Source organism: Danio rerio, chromosome 4, assembly GCF_049306965.1.
Source record: "Danio rerio strain Tuebingen ecotype United States chromosome 4, GRCz12tu, whole genome shotgun sequence".
In the NCBI taxonomy this organism is placed as follows: Eukaryota; Metazoa; Chordata; class Actinopteri; order Cypriniformes; family Danionidae; genus Danio; species Danio rerio.
In genome coordinates, this window is record NC_133179.1 from 26,642,501 (window position 1) to 26,650,000 (window position 7,500).

General features: G+C 35.9%; 1 protein-coding gene and 1 long non-coding RNA gene across 2 annotated transcripts in view; one reads left to right on the plus strand and one right to left on the minus strand.

Annotated features, from left to right (window-relative positions):
• LOC137491554 (uncharacterized) overlaps window positions 1-7,500 on the minus strand; it is a 73,780-nt gene that overhangs the window by 43,632 nt on the left and 22,648 nt on the right. The gene's annotated exons all lie outside the window — the stretch shown is intronic.
• Window positions 1-7,500, plus strand: part of metap2a (methionyl aminopeptidase 2a) — a 76,915-nt gene that overhangs the window by 37,781 nt on the left and 31,634 nt on the right. The window lies entirely within an intron of this gene.

A 7,500-nucleotide genomic window follows, 5' to 3' on the forward strand; every position in this document is an offset into this window, starting at 1 on the left:
GCATGATTTTAGCAATAATTAGCATGTTGTTAGCATGATTTTAACATGAATTAGCATGTTGTTAGCACGATTCTAGCATGATTTAGCATGTTGTTAGCACGATTCTAGCATGAATTAGCATGTTGTTAGCATGATTCTAGCATGAATTAGCATGTTGTTAGCATGATTCTAGCATGATTTAGCATGTTACTAGCAAGATTCTAGCATGAATTAGCATGCTACTAGCATGATTCTAGCATAAATTAGCATGTTGTTAGCATGCTTCTAGCATGAATTAGCATGTTACTAGCATGATTCTAGCATGAATTAGCATGTTACTAGCATGATTCTAGCATGAATTAGCATGTTGTTAGCATGATTCTAGCATGAATTAGCATTTCACTAGCATGATTCTAGCATGAATTAGCATGTTGTTAGCATGATTCTAGCATGAATTAGCATGTTGTTAGCATGATTCTAGCATGAATTAGCATGTTCTTAGCATGATTCTAGCATGAATTAGCATGTTGTTAGCATGATTATAGCATGAATTAGCATGTTACTAGCATGATTCTAGCATGAATTAGCATGTTGTTAGCATGATTCTAGCATGAATTAGCATGTTACTAGCATGATTCTAGCATGAATTAGCATGTTGTTAGCACAATGCTAGCATGAATTAGCATGATACTAGCATGATTCTAGCATGAATAAGCATGTTACTAGCATGAATCTAGCATGAATTAGCATGTTGTTAGCATGATTCTAGCATGGATTAGCATGTTACTAGCATGATTTTAGCATAAATTAGCATGATTCTAGCATGAATTAGCATGTTGTTAGCATGATTCTAGCATGAATTAGCATGTGACTAGCATGATTCTAGCATGAATTAGCATGTGACTAGCATGATTCTAGCATGAATTAGCATGTAACTAGCATGATTCTAGCATGAATTAGCATGTTGTTAGCATGATAGATAGATAGATAGATAGATAGATAGATAGATAGATAGATAGATAGATAGGTAGAGGTAGATAGATAGATAGATAGATAGATAGATAGATAGATAGATAGATAGATAGATAGATAGATAGATAGATTGATAGATTGATAGATAGATAGAGACAGATAGATAGATAGACAGACAGACAGACAGACAGACAGACAGACAGATAGATAGATAGATAGATAGATAGATAGATAGATAGATAGATAGATAGATAGATAGATAGGTAGAGGTAGATAAAGATAGATAGATAGATAGATAGATAGATAGATAGATAGATAGATAGATAGATAGATAGATAGATAGATAGATAGATAGATATATAGATAGATAGATAGATGGTGTAAGAGCATGAGTCAAACAAGCCAACCCCCGCCTCTCTACGATGTTCTGATGCTGAGATATAGCTGCTGTTATATCGTTGCTAGGTTAGTCTGTTTTGTTGCTATGGAGTTGATTGACAGCTTAGACTGATGATGTATAAAAGCTTCTTGCCAGTATGAACAGTTAAACACAACCCCCATGTCTCTATCACACTGCAGCATGACAATATCAGTCTGAACCTCTTTAATTGCAGTCTATGGGACAGTTGCTAGGGTGCAGTATCTGGTTGTTAGGGTGTGGCTAGAAAGTTAAAAGGCCATCGGTGATTGGCTGCTGGCTAGACTGAGTTAAATGAGCCTAGCCATTAGTCTGTAGGACAGTCTGATTCAGAGTTATGAGCTCACAAAGTTTGATCCCATGTAAAGTCAATGAGAGTCTTTTGCAATGGAAGTCTATGGGACGGTTTCTAGGGTCCAAAAGTGGTTGCTAGGGCGTGGCCAGAAAGTTTAAAGGTGATCAGTCATTGGCAGTTTGATAGTCTGAGTTAAATGAGCCCAGTTAGAAGTCTGTGTGACATTCTGATGCGGAGTTATGAGGTCACAAAGTTTGATCCAATGTTACGTCTATGGGATTTTTCCGACGGTCCCGGGACGTTTTTCGGGAAACCGAAAGTCGGATCAGTCGGAAAGGATATAGCAACTCGAGTCAGAATAGTTCGGAGGTCTGACCCAAGTTTGATGGTCATAGCTTGAATGGCCTAGGACGAGATAGAGTTTAATTTTTAGTCTCAGAAGAAGAATAATATAGAATAATAATAATAATAAGTTTAATAGGATAACAGTAGTCTGGCTTGCTACACAAGCCAGCCTAATAATAATAAGTTTAATAGGATAACAGTAGTCTGGCTTGCTACACAAGCCAGCCTAATAATAAAAATAATAATAAGTTTAATAGGATAACAGTAGTCTGGCTTGCTACACAAGCCAGCCTAACTAGATTCTTAAAGTTTGAGAACAAACTTTGAGGCTGGCTTGTGAAAGCCTGACGGTAATAGTTTATTTAAACAGTTTTAAAAAGTATGAAAAGATAGATAGATAGATAGATAGATAGATAGATAGATAGATAGATAGATAGATAGATAGATAGATAGATAGATAGATGTTGTTAGCATGATTCTAGCATGAATTAGCATAATGTTAGCATGATTCTAGCATGAATTAGCATGTTGTTAGCATGATTCTATTATGAATTAGCATGTTGTTAGCATGATTCTAGCATGAATTAGCATGTTACTAGCATGATTCTAGTATGAATTAGCATGTTACTAGCACGATTCTAGAATGAATTAGCATGTTACTAGCATGATTCTAGCATGAATTAGCATGTACCTAGCATGATTTTAACATGAATTAGCATGTTACTAGCATGATTTTAGCATGAATTAGCACGATTCTAGCATGAATTAGCATGTTGTTAGCATGATTCTAGCATGAATTAGCATGTTACTAGCATGATTCTAGCATAAATTATCATGATGTTAGCATGATTCTAGCATGAATTAGTATGTTACTAGCATGATTCTAGCATGAATTAGCATGTTACTAGCATGATTCTAGCATGAATTAGCATGTTGTTAGCACGATTCTAGCATGAATTAGCATTTGACTAGCATGATTCTAGCATGAATTAGCATGTGACTAGCATGATTCTAGCATGAATTAGCATGTTACTAGCATGATTCTAGCATGAATTAGCATGTTGTTAGCATGATTTTAACATGAATTAGGATGCTACTAGCATGATTCTAGCACGAATTAGCATGTTGTTAGCATGATTCTAGCATGAATTAGCATGTTACTAGCATGATTCTAGCATGAATTAGCATGTTGTTAGCATGATTCTAGCATGAATTAGCATGTGACTAGCATGATTCTAGCATGAAATAGCATGTTGTTAGCATGATTCTAGTATGAATTAGCATGTGACTGGCATGATTCTAGCATGAATTAGCATGTGACTAGCATGATTCTAGCATGAATTAGCATGTTACTAGCATGATTCTAGCATGAATTAGCATGTGACTAGCATGATTCTAGCATGAATTAGCATGTAACTAGCATGATTCTAGCATGAATTAGCATGTTGTTAGCATGATGGATAGATAGATAGAGGTAGATAGATAGATAGATAGATAGATAGATAGATAGATAGATAGATAGATAGATAGATAGATAGATAGAGATAGATAAATAGATAGATAGATAGATAGATAGATAGATAGATAGATAGATAGATAGATAGATAGATAGATAGTTAGAGATATATAAATAGATAGATAGATAGATAGATAGATAGTTAGAGATAGATAGATAGATAGATAGATAGATAGATAGATAGATAGATAGATAGATAGATAGATAGATAGATAGATAGATAGTTAGAGACAGATAGATAGATAGATAGATAGATAGATAGATAGATAGATAGATAGATAGATAGATAGATAGATAGATAGATAGTGTGCGAGCATGAGTCAAACAAGCCAACCCCCGCCTCTCTACGATGTTCTGATGCTGAGATATAGCTGCTGTTATATCGTTGCTAGGTTAGTCCGTTTTGTTGCTATGGAGTTGATTGACAGCTTAGACTGATGATGTATCAAAGCTTCTTGCCAGTATGAACAGTTAAAAACAACCCCCATGTCTCTATCACACTGCAGCATGACAATATCAGTCTGAACCTCTTTAATGGCAGTCTATGGGACAGTTGCTAGGGTGCAGTATCTGGTTGTTAGGGTGTGGCTGGAAGGTTAAAAGGCCATCAGTGATTGGCTGCTGGCTAGACTGAGTTAAATGAGCTCAATCATTAGTCTGTAGGACAGTCTGATGCAGAGTTATGAGCTCACAAAGTTTGATCCCATGTAAAGTCAATGAGAGTCTTTTGCAATGGAAGTCTATGGGACGGTTTCTAGGGTCCAAAAGTGGTTGCTAGGGCGTGGCCAGAAAGTTTAAAGGTGATCAGTCATTGGCAGTTTGATAGTCTGAGTTAAATGAGCCCAGTTAGAAGTCTGTGTGACCTTCTGATGCGGAGTTATGAGGTCACAAAGTTTGATCCAATGTTACGTCTATGGAATTTTTCCGACGGTCCCGGGACGTTTTTCGGGAAACCGAAAGTCGGATCAGTCGGAAAGGATATAGCAACTCGAGTCAGAATAGTTCGGAGGTCTGACCCGAGTTTGATGGTCATAGCTTGAAAGGTCTAGGTGGAGATAGAGTTTAATTTTTAGTCTCAGAAGAAGAATAATAATATAAACTAGATTCTTAAAGTTTGAGAACAAACTTTGAGGCTGGCTTGTGAAAGCCTGACGGTAATAGTTTATTTAGTTTAAACAGTTTTAAAAAGTAAGAATAGATAGATAGATGATAGATAGATAGATAGATAGATAGATAGATAGATAGATAGATAGATAGATAGATAGATAGATAGATAGATAGATAGATAGATAGATAGATAGATAGATAGATAGATAGATAGATTAGCATGTTATTACCATGATTTTAACGTGAATTAGCATGTTGTTAGCATGATTCTAGCATGAATTAGCATGTTACTAGCATGATTTTAGCATGAATTAGCATGTTGTTAGCATGATTTTAGCATGAATTAGCATGTTACTAACATGATTTTAGCATGAATTAGCATGTTGTTAGCATGATTTTAACATGAATTAGCATGTTGTTAGCACGATTCTAGCATGAATTAGCATGTTACTAGCATGATTCTAGCATGAATTAGCATGTACCTAGCATGATTTTAACATGAATTAGCATGTTACTAGCATGATTTTAGCATGAATTAGCACAATTCTAGCATGAATTAGCATGTTGTTAGCATGATTCTAGCATTAATTAGCATGTTGTTAGCATGATTCTAGCATGATTTAGCATGTTACTAGCAAGATTCTAGCATGAAATAGCATGCTACTAGCATGATTCAAGCATAAATTAGCATGTTGTTAGCATGCTTCTAGCATGAATTAGCATGTTACTAGCATGATTCTAGCATGAATTAGCATGTTGTTAGCATGATTCTAGCATGAATTAGCATGTTGTTAGCATGATTCTAACATGAATTAGCATGTTGTTAGCATGATCCTAGCATGAATTAGCATTTGACTAGCATGATTCTAGCATGAATTAACATGTTGTTAGCATGATTCTAGCATGAATTAGCATGTTGTTAGCATGATTCTAGCATAAATAAGCATGCTGTTAGCATGATTCTAGCATGAATTAGCATGTGACTAGCATGATTCTAGCTTGAATTAGCATGTTGTTAGCATGATTCTAGCATGAATTAGCATGTTCCTAGCATGATTCTAGCATGAATTAGCATGTTGTTAGCATGATTCTAACATGAATTAGCATGCTACTAGCATGATTCTAGCACGAATTAGCATGTTGTTAGCATGATTCTAACATGAATTAGCATGTAACTAGCATGATTCTAGCATGAATTAGCATGTTGTTAGCATGATTCTAGCATGAATTAGCATGTGACTAGCATGATTCTAGCATGAATTAGCATGTTGTTAGCATGATTCTAGTATGAATTAGCATGTGACTGGCATGATTCTAGCATGAATTAGCATGTGACTAGCATGATTCTAGCATGAATTAGCATGTAACTAGCATGATTCTAGCATGAATTAGCATGTTGTTAGCATGATGGACAGATAGATAGATAGATAGATAGATAGATAGATAGATAGATAGATAGATAGAGGTAGGTAGGTAGATAGATAGAGGTACATAGATAGATAGATAGATAGATAGATAGATAGATAGATAGATAGATAGATAGATAGATAGATAGAGTGCGAGCATGAGTCAAACAAGCCAACCCCCGCCTCTCTACGATGTTCTGATGCTGAGATATAGCTGCTGTTATATCGTTGCTAGGTTAGTCTGTTTTGTTGCTATGGAGTTGATTGACAGCTTAGACTGATGATGTATCAAAGCTTCTTGCCAGTATGAACAGTTAAAAACAACCCCCATGTCTCTATCACACTGCAGCATGACAATATCAGTCTGAACCTCTTTAATGGCAGTCTAAGGGACAGTTGCCAGGGTGCAGTATCTGGTTGTTAGGGTGTGGCTAGAAAGTTAAAAGGCCATCAGTGATTGGCTGCTGGCTAGACTGAGTTAAATGAGCTCAGCCATTAGTCTGTAGGACAGTCTGATGCAGAGTTATGAGCTCACAAAGTTTGATCCCATGTTAAGTCAATGAGAGTCTTTTGCAATGGAAGTCTATGGGACGGTTTCTAGGGTCCAAAAGTGGTTGCTAGGGCGTGGCCAGAAAGTTTAAAGGTGATCAGTCATTGGCAGTTTGATAGTCTGAGTTAAATGAGCCCAGTTAGAAGTCTGTGTGACATTCTGATGCGGAGTTATGAGGTCACAAAGTTTGACCCAATGTTACGTCTATGGGATTTTTCCGACGGTCCCGGGACGTTTTTCGGGAAACCGAAAGTCGGATCAGTCGGAAAGGATATAGCAACTCGAGTCAGAATAGTTTGGAGGTCTGACCCGAGTTTGATGGTCATAGCTTGAAAGGTCTAGGTGGAGATAGAGTTTAATTTTTAGTCTCAGAAGAAGAATAATAATATTAACTAGATTCTTAAAGTTTGAGAACAAACTTTGAGGCTGGCTTGTGAAAGCCTGACGGTAATAGTTTATTTAGTTTAAACAGTTTTTAAAAGTATGAAAAGATAGATAGATAGATAGATAGATAGATAGATAGATAGATAGATAGATAGATAGATAGATAGATAGATAGATAGATAGATAGATAGATAGATTAGCATGTTATTAGCATGATTTTAACGTGAAATAGCATGTTGTTAGCATGATTCTAGCATGAATTAGCATGTTACTAGCATGATTTTAGCATGAATTAGCATGTTGTTAGCATGATTTTAGTATGAATTAGCATGTTACTAGCATGATTCTAGCATGAATTAGCATGTTGTTAGCATGATTCTAGCATGAATTAGCATGTTACTAGCATGATTCTAGCATGAATTAGCATGTTACTAGCATGATTCTAGCATGATTTAACATGTTGTTAGCATGCTTTTAGCATGAATTAGCATGTTACTAGCATGATTCTAGCATGAATTAGCATGTTGT